The 14,838-nt window shown below is 44.0% G+C and overlaps 1 protein-coding gene across 2 annotated transcripts in view; it reads right to left on the bottom strand.

Annotated features, from left to right (window-relative positions):
• zbtb20 (zinc finger and BTB domain containing 20) overlaps nt 1-14,838 on the bottom strand; it is a 392,419-nt gene that overhangs the window by 87,643 nt on the left and 289,938 nt on the right. Inside the window, exon 3 of one of the 2 annotated variants that reach the window (XM_070892903.1) lies at nt 8,037-8,137. The exons of the other annotated variant lie outside the window; for it this stretch is intronic. The gene's annotated coding sequence lies outside the window, so the exon portion shown is untranslated. The remainder of the gene's footprint in view (nt 1-8,036; nt 8,138-14,838) is intronic. 2 annotated transcript variants of the gene reach the window in all.

The raw sequence follows: 14,838 nt of genomic DNA, 5'->3' as shown, positions 1-14,838 counted from the left end.
TTCTTATGCACTTTTTAATTTGCACTATGGGAAGGTAGAGGTTTTTAAATCACCATTCTCATCGTATGACGTCAAAAAAACCTAACCTAGAAAAATCGTAACTAAACCAGTTACGCCGCGCAGATTCCAGGGGGAACTTTGAATTAAATAATTACGCCAGAAAAAAACGGAATGCGCCAATAAAAACAGTGCAAATGACCTGGGAAAATTGAGCCCATGGAGACGTAATCCAGTCCCCATTTTGTTGTAAATTCTTTTGTCCACGTTGGAAATGAACATCACTTATATAAACTTGACATGCTCTAATTACACACTCCCACCAATGCTGGTGCTGCACGATAGGTAGATAGATAGAGAGATGACAATTATCATTGTCAATATGTATTCTGATGATGAAAGATTATATTGCAGATGCCACTACAATTGTAAACATCGGTGCAGATAGTTCCAAAATGGATAGAAAATAACATTATACATGGCATTTCAAATTTAGAGTTGGGAAGGGAAAACAAACAGATTGTTGTAGAAATACTGAGGAATATGTTTGAATACTAGAAATTTGGACTGCATAAAGAGAGAAAACTAACATACACTAATTAGGCCACAATTCCTCAAACATAGATGATTGTTCGAAGTTAGAATGAAGAAAGAAATGACCCCAAAGCACGATTAGGGAAAACTAATTCTGTTGCCGTGATATACAAATTACCAGAATATGCCTCCATTCTAACAGACGAGCAAAATACTACAGATTCAGTTAAAACCTAATGCATGTTAAATCCCAAAAGATTTCTCTGAAGTTGGTGCCGCTTAAGAAAAGATATTCACAATGGGAACCTGGATGAATATTATTTAAAAGGATGTCATCAAGTTAAGACTAAAATTCCAAGCATGCATACCTGAACAGAACTTGGCTTTAAGACAGCAACAGACCTACTTTGCCAGTAGTCAAAATACTGAGAGAGAAAAAAGTAAGGACTCGGTGCCACAGCATACCACTCAGCCTGAGTGAGGAAGGACCACCATTAGCTTGCAAAAACTAAAAAGACAACCATTATAAAGTTCAGAAAAAGAGAAATAATATACAATGCCCACACAAAAACACAGATTTTTTTTTTTTTTTTTTTTACAGTGCTATTCCCCCATTTCAACAAATTATAACTGAAAAATAACCCAATTTAATTGTTGTGCTTTTCTAAAAACAATTTGTGTAGTGCGAACTATTAATCCGTCTTTAATATATGGTTTTTGCCGCGAGTTGTAGTGCGCATGGCTCACGCTTTCTTTATTATGGAGCTCATTAATGAGTAATGTCAATTCTCGTTTATATTTGTGCATTACTAAAAAATAAACTAAATACAGAAATAGAATTATTATCACTATTTAAATAGCAGACACTATGTAACTAGACTCAAAACACTATTCTGTAAAAAAAAGAGAAGTCATAGCATTCAAAATCTGATGAGCACCAAACCTGAAAGTACACCTGAACAATCCAAGTTCACCAGTTGTCCTGCACCACCACTAGGCCACCTCAGATAACACTGATAAATACAAGAGCAAGTACGGTTGTCAACCCTCCTAGACTATCCGGAAGTCTCCCAGACTAAGGCATGAATATCCTAGATGCTGCTGCTGGCAGTCGGGGGATCTTCGCACTTTAAATTCCTGCCCCAACAGCACCCCTCCCCTGATGGCTACCGCTGCAGAGAAGCCTCCAGCTGGGGGACATCAACTTCTTGCCCCACCACAGAGAGCTGGGATCGGCTGAAGTACTGGGAACAATCGGGGTCTGGAATCGGGAGGACAGAGTTTGAGTGTCAGGCGGCTGGGAGTTGGGAAAAGAGTAGGATACGAAGGAATGGATGTCGAGATTTCCCCTCTTCCCCACCCTCGGTTTCCCTTCTTTGTCTGCTCATAGGTGGCCTCCTGGTTCACGGAACTTTTTGGACAACAGTCGCTGGCACACAACCATGAGCAAAGCTACTCAACTACAATGGATCCAATATTTCTCAGGTAAATGCAATCATAAGACACATGGTCAGATCATGTGATCAAATCTCCAGGAGTGCCTCCAACCAGAGTTGGCAACCCTAAGAACAAGACATGTTAGCAGAGGTGGAGAGGGACAGCATGCAGATCAAAAAACAAACCTGTGCCAAAATACTTATTAAGTTTGGTTATAAAGACTTGAGTTATGAGTAACAAATCAGCACTTAAAAACAGGTAAAACAAGACATTGCTTCCCTGCTACTGCCTGTGAAACACTAAGAGGTCTATACTTGGGTGGATGGGTGGGTGGGTGTTAAGGTCTTCCTGTTTGCAAAATAAACAAGGGGCTCTGCCCCATCTATTTCTTGGTTAGGGCAGTGTGAGGGCTTTAAACTGATAGCTGAAATCTAACGTGGCAATGTGAAATAAAAACAGAAAATGCTGTAAATACACAGTAGGTGTATTGGCATTTGAAAGGAGAAAAGACAGATTAATGTTTCAAATGTAGACCACATTCAGCATTTTTTTTTGTTACCATCTCAGTCATAAAGAATGTAAATCATTCAACAAACAAAAGTCAGATACAAACCAACAATTATTATTGCTCAATATAGCTGAAACCCTGTCCAAATGAGAACTATATTCCCCAAAAAAGAACAGCCAGATCAACAATAATGAAAGCTTCAAATTGAAAAAAAACATTCCTGTTGACTCCATTGGCTTGCCCCAATTCTTATACATGTTAAAAAGTGGCAAGACCATTTCAAATTGCATAGTGATCAAACTATCTCGATAAAAATGGACCCCATATTGCTCATTCTTAATAAGATATTCTTGTCATTGTTAATGGGTCTCTAAAATACATTTTCCAACCATCCTCAGAACCATGGCGAGTAATTTTCAATCGTTTTTTATGAGCAACATGGGTCCCTTTTTCAGGATAGTGATTATGAATTTGGATCTTAGCTTTGATACTGACATCCACTCTTTTAGATTTTCAGGTTTCATTTATTCATGAATTTGAATAAAAAACTCATTGCAATTTGTGCTTTTTTGCGTCCAAAATAAAATAGAATAATTTATAATTGGAAAATGTCAATTTAATTCCCAAAAGAATTTTGCAAGGAACAAAAAAAACATTTTAGGTAAATAATAAAATTACCAACCGCCTTCAAAAAGTGTTATGCTAAAAGGAACAGAGATGAATTAATAGCAGCATCAACTGTTTGTTCTATCTTCTTCGTTCAGTTGTCTGTAAGTGATGCAGGCAACAGGCTTTATATAGTTACTGCTCAGTGGTTCAGAAAGATGATAAAGTGCTCCCTGCAGCAAGCAGGAAAAGTAATTGCATGTGCCACACCAAATCTGCAGTATGCCGACGTGGAAGTTTATGGGTTTTAGGAGGTTTAACCCAAACTTTGAATTAATTTTTGCAAATGGCGGTAATTATCAGCTAGAATTGGGTTTAACGCTAAAGCCTTCATTTGTACATTCTATCCAAATCCTCGACCACAATAGCTACTTGTCACAATACACAACACTCTTACAACCTCCAATTCTCTGTCGTTTTGGTCTCCTGTCATATATGATGATTGCCATCACATTTGTAGTCTTGTTTTAAATTATCAATAGCATTACAATTCTATCTACTGTACATTGTCTTAGTCTACATTTCATCATCTTTCATCAGGAAGCAAAGGGTGGTAGTTTGCAGTGGTGTTCTCCAAGGGTCAGTTTTTAGGTCCATTACTCTTTTTTATATAAACGACCTAAACACGGGTGTAGGGAGCAGCATTATTAAGTTTGCAGATGATTCAAAACTTGGCAAAGTAGTAGATCATGATGACGATAGGTATAGACTTCAGGATGATAGACAGGATGGTGAAATTGGCAGAGGCATGGCAGATGGAGTTCAATGCAGAGAAGTGTGAAGTGATGCACTTTGGGAGAATTAATATAGAGAGACAGTAGAAAGGGCACGATTTTGAAAAGTGTAGATGAGCATAGAGATATTAGTGTCCATATACACAAATCCTTCAAGGTGGCAGGGCAGGTTGATAAGGAGGTTGAAAAAGCACATGGGTTATTAGTGAAGACAAATGTAGGTCCCTTACAGTCAGAATCAGGTGAATTTATAATGGGGAACAAAGAAATGGCAAACCAATTGAACAAATACTTTGGTTCTGTCTTCACTAAGGAAGACACAAATAACTTTCAGGAAATAACAGGGGACCGAGGGTCTAGCGAGAAGGCAGAACTAAAGGGAATCCTTATTAGTCAACAAATTGTGTTAAGAAAATTGATAGGATTGAGGGCCGATAAATTGCCTGGGCAGAGATAGTCTGCATTCCAGAGTACTTAAGGAAGTGGCCCTAGAAATACTGGATGCATTGGTGGTCATTTTCCAACATTGTATAGACTCTGGATCAGTTCCTATGGACTGCAGGGTAGCTAATGTAACCCCACTTTTTAAAAAAGGAGGGAGAGAAAACAGGGAATGATAGACCGGTCAGCCTGACATTGGTGGTGGGGAAAATGTTGGAATCAATTTTTAAAGATGTAATAGCAGTGCATTTGGAAAGCAGTGACAGGATGGATTTATGAAAGGGAAATCATGCTTGACAAATCTTCTAGAATTTTTTTGAAGGATGTAACTAGTAGAGTGGACAAGGGGGAACCAGCAGATGTGGTGTATTTAGACTTTCAAAAGGCTTTTGACAAGGTCCCACACAAGAGATTAGTGTGCAAAATTAAAGCACATGGTATTGGGGGTAATGTATTGACGTGGATAGAGAACTGGTTGGCAGACAGGAAGCAAAGTGTAGGAATAAATGGGTCCTTTTCAGAATGGCAGGCAGTGACTAGTGGGGTACCGCAAGGTTCAGTGCTGGGACCCCAGCTATTTACAATATACATTAATGATTTAGTCGAAGGAATTGAATGTAATATCTCCAAGTTTGCAGATGACACTAAGCTGGATGGCAGTGTGAGCTGTGAGGAGGATGCTAAGAGGCTGCAGAGTGACTTGGACAGGTTAGGTGCGTGGGCAAATACATGGCAGATGCGGTATAATGTAGATAAATGTCAGGTTATCCACTTTGGTGGTAAAAACAGGAAGGCAGATTATTATCTGAATGGTGACAGATTAGTAAAAGGGAAGGTGCAACGAGACCTGGGTGTCATAGTACATCAGTCATTGAAAGTTGGCATACAGGTACAACAGGCGGTGTCATAGCGAGAGGATTTGAGTATAGGAGCAGGGAGGTCTTACTACAGTTGTATAGGGCCTTGGTGAGGCCACACCTTGAATATTGTTTTGGTCCCCTAATCTGAGGAAGGACATTCTTGCTATTGAGGGAGTGCAGAGAAGGTTCACCAGACTGATGCCCGGGATGACAGGACTGACATATGAAGAAAGACTGGATCGACTAGGCTTATATTCAATGAAATTTAGATGAATGAGAGGGGATCTCAGAGAAACATATAAAATTCTGACAGGATTGGACAGGTTAGATGTAGGAAGAATGTTCCCGATGTTGGGGAAGTCCAGAACCACGGGTCACAGTCTAAGCTTAAGGGGTAAGCCATTTAGGACCGAGATGAGGAGACATTTTTTCACTCAGAGAGTTGTGAGCATGTGGAATTCTCTACCACAGAAAGTTGTTGAGGCCAGTTCGTTAGATATATTCAAAAGGGAGTTAGATGTGGCCCTTACGGCCAAAGGGAACTAGGGGTATGGAGAGAAAGCAGGAATGGGGTACTGAAGTGCATGATCAGCCATAAATGGTGGTGCACGCTCGAAGGGCTGAATGGCCTACTCCTGCATCTATTTTCTATGTTTCTATGTTATTTGGGTTTATAAATAGAGAAATAGAATATGAAAGCAAAGAGATCATGCTAGAACTTTATAATTCACTAGTTAGGCCTCAGCTGGAGTATTGTGGATAATTCTGGGCACCACACTTCAGAAAAGATATAAAGGGTGCAGAGATGGTTTATCCAAATGATACCAAGGATGAGGGATTCGAGTTATGAGGAGAGGTTGGAAAAGTTAGGACTGTTCTTGAAAGGTTAAGATCTAATAGAGATCTTCAAGATGATGAGAGGTTTTGGTACAGTAGAAAGAGAAAAATTATTCTATCTGGCAAGTGGGTCAGTAACTAGAGGTCACAAATTTAAAATCATTAGCAAAAGATCTAGAGGGGAGATGAGGAGAAATGTCCTCACTCAGACTTGTCGGGATCTGGGACGCTCTACCTGAAAAGGTGGTGGTCAGCCGATTCCATAAATAATTTATAAAGGGAATTGTACAGGTACTTGAGGATGTACAGACAAAAAGCTGGGATGTGGGACGAAGTACGACTGCTCTTTCAAAGAGCCAGCACAGGCATGACTGGCCGAAAGGCCTCTTGCTGTGCTATAAGTTTCTACGATTCTGTGATCTGCGGTACCAAGAAGACAACATCATTAACAAAATCAAGGTCAGCCAGTTATCTTTTAAGCACAACCCAATTTCCAGTCCTAGTTCACTGTAATCAGTTAGACCTAATTAATTTCTGCACTAAATGAGAGCATTTAATTTCCTCCACAAGGCCTGTACATACCAGGATATCTCCCATAAATTTTAGTAGAGGTAAAAACAATTGGTGCAATTTTTAAAACTAGTAAATTCCAAAGTAATAGGATTTTGTAACAAGTTCTGATTACTTAATAATTATTTTAAATGGATTTTGAAGGCCATGACTCAAATACACTCAATCGGGCTTAAATTGTGGTCGGAGGTGCAAATAATACACAAGCAAAGATAGTTTTAAAAGCAATTTAAAACTACACTTGCTCAAAGCAATTTCTTTCAGTCTCTTTTTCACTCTCCTGGCTCCAAGCCACATAGTACACTGCTCAAAATGGTGAGGATATTATCCACCTTCCTCAGTGCAGGTTAAAACCATTTAAGCCCTCTGTATATTATAAGGATTTTCAAATACACCAAGGAGCATGGATAAGCCCCACCACCATTTTGAGTACAGTTTAACCTAGGACTGAAGCTCAGAGATGAAGACAAAAGCCCAAGTGAATACTTAGAGGAATAATTCGTATACAACTGAGCTTAAACACTAACAATTGAATTTTCATTGAGGGTTTAAAAAATGGGAGATAGGGCAAAACAATTGTACATAACCCATGATTTTCACTGGCATCCAAGTTGCAGAAGTACAGCTGGGACTAGGTATGAAGTATTTAGTGCATATGTAATTTAGTTCAGTTGTCACCTTAGATTGGAGGAAGCTATTCTAAAAACACAGCAAGCTATAATTGGTGAAAATAAGGCAGCTTTGAACACAAACTGTAACCCTCCAAGCTAGCTACCAATAACAACAGGCTCTTCAATTTGAAAAATGTCTGTGTTTAGAATGTAGTTTTCAGGCCAACAGCTGTCACAATTGGGTTCTGTACAGAATGCATACTTGAGTGGCAACAAGTAATTCCAGATAAAAACTGTTCCCGGCATATTGAACTGCACACCATTTATATTCTCAACACTCCAAATACATAGTGCAACAGTTGGGACCGACAATAAAGTAAATGACTGACATTTTTGCCACTGTGGTTCCTATGAATTGTTTTCATTGACAATGCAAATTCCTCAATCCTACTCCTCTAAAACTATAAGTCATTACATTCGATAATGTATAACGCAAAATATACCCATCTCTAGATTTTTAAAGAAGAGATTGGTGGCAGGTAACATATGAAAATAAAATGTCTATTTTCCCCATTTGACGAGACATAAATCTACACCATTATTCAGTTACGTACAAAAACATTTCAGGGGCATATTCTGAAGCCGGCCAGTCACATGGTGTTTAAACACACAATATATATTGTATGTACAAAGCTTGTCTTTATCTGAAAGTACATCAGCATACGATACAAAAAATCATTCATTGAAGATAAACTTTTCAAATTTACTTTTAGCTGCATTTGGTAAAACTAGTGAGTGTGCTTTAAATCAATTGGCAATATATAACAGAGGAGTAACTTACAGTGAATAATGCTATTGATGCACTTTATTCTTTAGCCATGTTAGCCCAACCTCCAAGTCATCATTGGCATAGACAACACTGAACACTTCAGTTACTGTACACTGAGGAAAAATAAGAATCATAAATTAATATATGCATGATTTAAATATTATTGTTTGATTTTAGTAGACTATTCCAGAGGAAGAGAATATCAAAATGCTCAGGTCAAAATTCACAATGCACAGTGGCCTGATTGTAATCAGCATTCAAGTCTCTTATGGACACATACCTCATTCAAGTTTAATGGGATTTATCAAACTATGCATGGTGTAAAATATGCTAGATATGAAGGTTGACCAGTGTTGCAGTGATGTTACACTACTGTTATCCTCTGTGGAGCGACAGGGATTTGCTGTTGCAATTTCCCCACATAGCAAATTTCCCAAATCAGTCACCCCTGAGCGAGGCACTAAATGGACAAATGAGAAGTTGCACTTTAGAGTGAATCAAACAACTCTTCTTACTGGCCTAAGAGTTCGGACAACAGCTGTCAGAGAACAGTACATAGCAAACTGAAGAAAGGAGTGTTGACAAAGTAATAATATATACAATACATGTATATATATCAAACATATGTTTGCAACCGAATCTATAATGCCACACATCAACTTTTACAATACTAATTTAAAAGGAGCTAACTAAACTTTCCCAAAGACAAAGCAGTTTCTGTATATATTGTATTTTTAACAGAAATGAAATCTACATATTTTATAATTTAAAAGACAACATTCAGTCATAGGAATATGGAACTTCTGAATTAATATAAGTCCAATGTGACCAATACTTCACTAGTGGGCTGATTCAATTCACACACTGTACTATCTGCAGATCTGGTCTTCCTTCCCCTTCCAACCCTAAACCCAGAAAATAATTTGGTTATGATCTCAGAAATTATTTGAGGGATTTCTTGAGAGATTTGTTTTTGCTAATCAGAGCGAAGAATTTTCTAGCTGGCGAATGGAATACTTATTTCCTTGCGCCTCCCACACCCCAATTTTGTCACGTAGCATCACGATCAAACAGTCCCAGGTTATGTATAGCACAGTTGCGTTCGGAATAAAGTTATCTCTACATTGTTCCAACACGACACCTTAGTTCAACCTCAGAGGAACACCTACTATAACGGTGTGACATTTTTCCACTTCTAACATCTGCAAATTTTATGATCTCTCATCGTGAGACTGTCAATTTGTTGTGCCAAATTAGGATCAGTTTTGTGCAATGGACTTACTCCTATACTAAGTCTGTCCAACTCATTTCTCATACAGCAAGCAGCCATATCAAAAAAGAGAAAAGATTATTGACTTATGAACCTCTTTTCCTGTCGGACATTTGTCATCATCATCATAGGCACCCTCACAATCGAGGAAGACTTGCTCCCACTCTTGAAATGAGTTCCTAGGTGGCTGTACAGTCCAATATGAGAACCACAGCCTCTGTCACAGGTGGGACATAGTCATTGAGGGAAGGGGTGGGTGGGACTGGTTTGCCGCACGCTCTTTCCACTGCCTGTGCTTGATTTCTGCATGCTCTCGGCGATGAGATTCAAGGTACTCAGCGCCCTCCTGGATGCACTTCCTCCACTTAGGGCGGTCTTTGGCCTGGGAATCAGTGGGGATGTCGCACTTTATGAGGGAGGCTTGAGGGTGTCCTTGTAACATTTCCGCTCTCCACCTTTGGCTCATTTGCCGTGAAGGAGCTCCAAGTAGAGCACTTGCTTTGGGAGTCTCGTATCTGGCATGTGAACTATATGGCCTGCCTTGCGGAGTTGATCGAGTGTGGTCAGTGCTTCAATGCTGGGGATGTTAAGCCTGGACGAGGACGCTGATGTTGGTGCGTCGGTCCTCCCAGGGGATTTGTAGGATCTTGCGGAGACATAGTTGGTGATATTTTTCCAGCGACTTGAGGTGTCTACTATACATGGTCCATGTCTCTGAGCCATACAGGAGGGCGGGAATTACTACAGCCCTGTAGACCATGAGCTTGGTGGCAGTTTTGAGGGCCTGGTCTTCAAACATTTTCCTCAGGTGGCCGAAGGCTGCACGAGCGTACTGGAAGTGGTGTTGGATCTCATCGTCGATGCCTGCTCTTGTTGATAGGAGGCTCCCGAGATATGAGAAGTTGTCCACGGTGTCCAAGGATGCGCCATGAAACTTGATGATGGGAGGGCAGTGCTGTGTGGCGAGGACAGGCTGGTAGAGAACCTTTGTCTTATGGATGATTAGCGTAAGATGCATGCTTTCATATGCCTCAGTAAATACGTCGACTATGTCCTGGAGTTCAGCCTCTGTATGTGCGCAGACGCAGGCGTCGTCTGCGTACTGTTGCTCGACGACAGAGGTTGGGGTGGTCTTGGACCTGGCCTGGAGACGGCAAAGGTTGAACAGGTTCCCACTGGTTCTGTAGTTTAGTTCCACTCCAGCGGGGAGCTTGTTGACTGTGAGGTGGAGCATGGCGGCGAGAAAGATTAAGAAGGTTGGGGCGATGACGCAGCCCTATTTGACCCCGGACATGGATTGGGTCTGTGATAGATCCATTGGTAAGGATCACGGCCTGCACATCATCGTGGAGCAGGCAGAGGATGGTGAAGAACTTTTGGGGATATCCGAAACGGAGGAGGACGCTCCAGAGTCCCTCGCGGTTGACAGTGTCAAAAGCCTTTGTATGGTCGAAGAAGGCCATGCATAAGGGCTGGCGCTGTTCCATGCATTTTTCCTGTCGCTGTCGCGGTCGCGCTGCAAAAATCATGTCCGTTGTGCCCCATAGGGGACGAAATCTGCACTGTGACTCCGGAAGTAGTTCCTCGGCCACAAGACGACGACGATTCAGGAGGATTCTAGCGACGACTTTCCCTGTCGCTGACAGCAGGGAGATTCCTCTGTCGTTGCCGCAATCGGACTTGTCCCCGTTGTTAAAGATGGTCACGATTACTGCATCTCTGAGATCCCCCGACATGCTCCCCTCCTTCTAGATGAGAGAGATGAGGTTGTATATTCGCGCCAGCTGGTTCTCTCCGCCATACTTCAATGCCTCAGCAGGGTTTCCATCCGCACCCGTAGCCTTGTTGTTTTTAAGCTGTCTTATGGCTTTTTCTACCTCGTGCAGTGTTGGGGTCTTATGGAGATGGTGGCGGGTAACATGCTGCGGGATGGAGTCGAGAACACTCGAGTCAAAGGCAGAGTCTCTATTGAGGAGATCTTTGAAGTGCTCCTTCCAACGGGCCCTGACTGCCTCGGTGTCCTTGATGAGTGTTTCCCCGTTCTTGGCCAGCAGTGCCTTGGGTGTTTGGCCTGTAGATAGCCTTGACTGCGTTGAAGAATCCTCGCACATCATGGCTGTCGGCCAGCTGCTGTATCTCCTGTGCTTTCTCCATCCACCATCTGTTCTTTATGTCCTGGGTTTATTGTTGGACCTCAGCCTTGAGCCGTCTGTAATGCTGCTTTGCTACTTCCGGGTTGGGTTGTTGTTTATGGCTCAGAAATGCCCTGTGCTTGCGATCTATTAGCTCTTGGATCTCCTGACCATTCTCATCAAACCAGTCCTGGTGTTTCCTGGTTGAGTGTCCGAGCGTCTCTTTGCAGGCACTGGTTATGGAGGCCTGGAGTGTGCGTCTCGGGGTCATCAAGGTACGCCAGGTTAGCTGTGAGGCTCTGGCTGTATAAGGCTCTCTTAGCTGGGTCCTTAAGTGCTCTGGCATTGACGTTTTTGCGGCACTGCTTCTGCTGCCCCCTACGCTTTGGGGCTATGTTGATGTCGATGATCCGTCCAGCAGTCGTCGGCTCCTGTCATGGTGCGGGTGATGCGCACATCCTTGCGATCCCTGGCTCGGATGATGACATAGTCGAGCAGGTGCCAGTGCTTGGAGCGAGGATGTTGCCACGATGCCTTGTATTTGTCCCTCTGACGGAACAAGGTGTTGGTGATGACAAGTTCGTTCTCTAGACATTTTGTCAGGAGTAGGATACCGCTGGAGTTGGCTTTCCCTACCCCCTCTCTGCCTATCGCACCACCCCAGAGATCTGTGTCTTTGCCAACCCTGGCGTTGAAGTCACTGAGGAGGATCAGTTTGTCACCCGCGGGGACGCAGGACAGGGATTTTGAGAGGTTGGAGTAAAAACCCTCTTTGACCTCATCAGTTGCATCGAGTGTTGGGGCGTACGCACTGATGACTGTGGCGCACTGGTTCTGGGATAGGGTGAGTTGAAGAGTCATGAGGCGTTCGTTAGCCCCGCGAGGGAGTCTTTGAGGCGGTCGACCAGCTCGTTCTTAATGGCGAAGCCAACTCCGTGGAGGCGGCGCTCTTCCCCTGGTTTCCCTTTCCAGAAGGTGGTGTAACCTCCACCTTGTTCCTTCAGATGTCCTTCCCCTGCCCGTTGGTTCTCGCTTAGGGTGGCGATGTTGATATCAAAGCATCTAAGTTCCCGGGTAACTATGGCGGTGTGGCGTTCCAGCTTGTCGCTGTTGGGGTTGTCCATGAGGGTCCTGATGTTTCAGGTCCCAAACTTCATGTTAACGGAGTGGAAGATGCCTGTGCGTGAGTTCTTTTAACGTGGGATGGTCGTTGCACACCGGCTACCACACAGGCTTAGCTGAGCGAGGTCTTGATCCAGTGGAAAGGGGGTCCATAACGACTGGAGACCAGGCACTGCCATATGGGCCTTATTGCCTACGGCGAGATGTTGGCCGCAGGCTCGGCACTGGATAACACCCTTGGTGATAGGTGGTCTGAGGCTTGGTTGGGGGCAGGCATTGGGAGGGTCAGTGGCTCACCGGGGTTCAGGGTGGGAGGGCAGGAGGGTCACAGCCATGGTACTCACCACGTGTTGGAGGAGGAGAAGAGGCCAGGTCACCAGTGGGGAAGGAGAGCACCAGTCATCGCTGAAGGAGGAGGGGAGGCCAGTCGCCGGCGTAGGAGAGGGGGACCCAGTCGTCGTTGAAGAGAAGGTCGTCAGTTGCCACGGAAGGTCCAGACTGCCATCGCTGGAGGTGTTCCGATCGGCGCTGGCGGGGAGGGAGGGTGGAGGCCCGGTAGTCAGGTCCAGGTCGAGGACGCCGCCTCCGAAGGTCGGCGGGGGTCGCCGGAGATCATCCAGATACCGCAGGAGACCCAGTCACCGTCGCCGATGGGTGATGTGGTGGGAAGCCTGAGGTAGGCCCGAATGGCCCGAACTCGTGGGACTTGTCGAAGGTCGCAGGAGATCGTCCAGATACCACAGGAGGCCCAGTCACCGTCACCGATGGGTGATGTGGTAGAAGGTAGGCCCGAATTCGTGGGACTCGCAGGGATGCGACAAGGGTAAGGATTTGGGTTTATGTGCTTAGAATCCCCTATTAGGGTCTATTTTGGCTAGGGGAGGTTTAGACAGCGGGAGGGGGCGTGGGGGAGTGGAAAGTTGCCGATAGCTGATGAGAGTTGTTTGGGGCGGGGGGGGAGGGGGGGCTCCCGAGGGAACTACCACCCTGGCGGCCATCTGGGTTCAAATACCATAGTGGTCTACTGAACAAAGGTTGGATTTTTGGCTTTGCTCAGTTCGGGGTGGTAACGGCGGCCCGGATAGCGCCCGGGAACAGTTTGCGTCTCAGTCAGCAAAATTGGGCAGCTGGGCACGGAGTGTGGGGCGGAGCGCGAAGGGAGGCATTGCTCACCTCTGTTATGGTGCTTGGCCGGCTGAGCATGCAAAACTCCCGAGCTAAACAGCCAGTCTCGGAGCGCTGTAAGAGAGGCCTGGGGAGAAAAAATCCCCCACCAAAAACATTGCCAATAAGTGACTCACGCCACCTCAACATAAATCGCAAAATAAATAATAAAAAACAATTACACTTACCTGAGGTCAACATTACTAACTGCAGTCAAACTGCCCACTTTTCACAGTCGGTCCTAGCACGGCACTCTACGGATTGGGCTGGAGCCAAAAATCGAACCGGTGTCACAACTTAGGGGTTGCACTTCGGCTCGACTCTTCCAGGCGGTAATGCTCCGCGCCCTGTCAAAATTGGGCCCGAGAACCCCACCGGGGCGCTAGAAGCTGACTGCCTGCCCGGAAGAGCTTACCGCCGCCATTGCCACCGCTCTGGGGCAAAAATAGAGGCACCACCAAGCGGAAAATCCAGCCCATTGTCCCCCAATTCGCAGTCGGCGGCATAGCTAAGGAGTACGTCACTGACGTCCGAATGAAATCCGAACTTAACTCGAATGAATCCCCCTTCAAAAACGCGCTTTCAAACACTGCAGAGTTGTGCGCAGTGTAGTGCCCCACAGATCCCAGGGGCGCACCGTTGTGCGTCTGTGAACTTGGGATCACGTGGGGCAGGGCTCCTTTCACTTCCTGACTCTTAGCCAATCGGGAAAAAAAGTAGATTGCTGATTTGTCCACAATTCATTTTAAATAGTTTAGCAACTGGAAATGCTATTTTATTAATAAATTATGATCATTGCAATAGTATTTAATACACAAACCAAGATTATTATATACAAACCTATAATTACAATCTTATCAAATTCTATCAAATTTATTTCTCCTCTATTAGACGAACTAACCTTTGATTAATTTAAATAATCTAAAATCAAGAGTTTAAGGAGCCAAAGTTGCCCCCCCGACCAAAACGTAGGCGCACTCACCGATTGAGTATTTCTTTCTCCACCCCAATCCATGGGGCAGAGATTGGACCGATATTCAGCTCTTTGGCTTTTATTTCCGGTTGGGGTGGTGTTCAGGGGCAACAGTCGCTCTCAGTTATCAGCGCTGCGCTGACACATCACAAC

The sequence above is a fragment of the Pristiophorus japonicus genome, chromosome 11 (genome assembly GCF_044704955.1).
Source record: "Pristiophorus japonicus isolate sPriJap1 chromosome 11, sPriJap1.hap1, whole genome shotgun sequence".
In the NCBI taxonomy this organism is placed as follows: domain Eukaryota; kingdom Metazoa; phylum Chordata; class Chondrichthyes; family Pristiophoridae; genus Pristiophorus; species Pristiophorus japonicus.
This window is presented reverse-complemented; position numbering and strand designations above follow the sequence as displayed.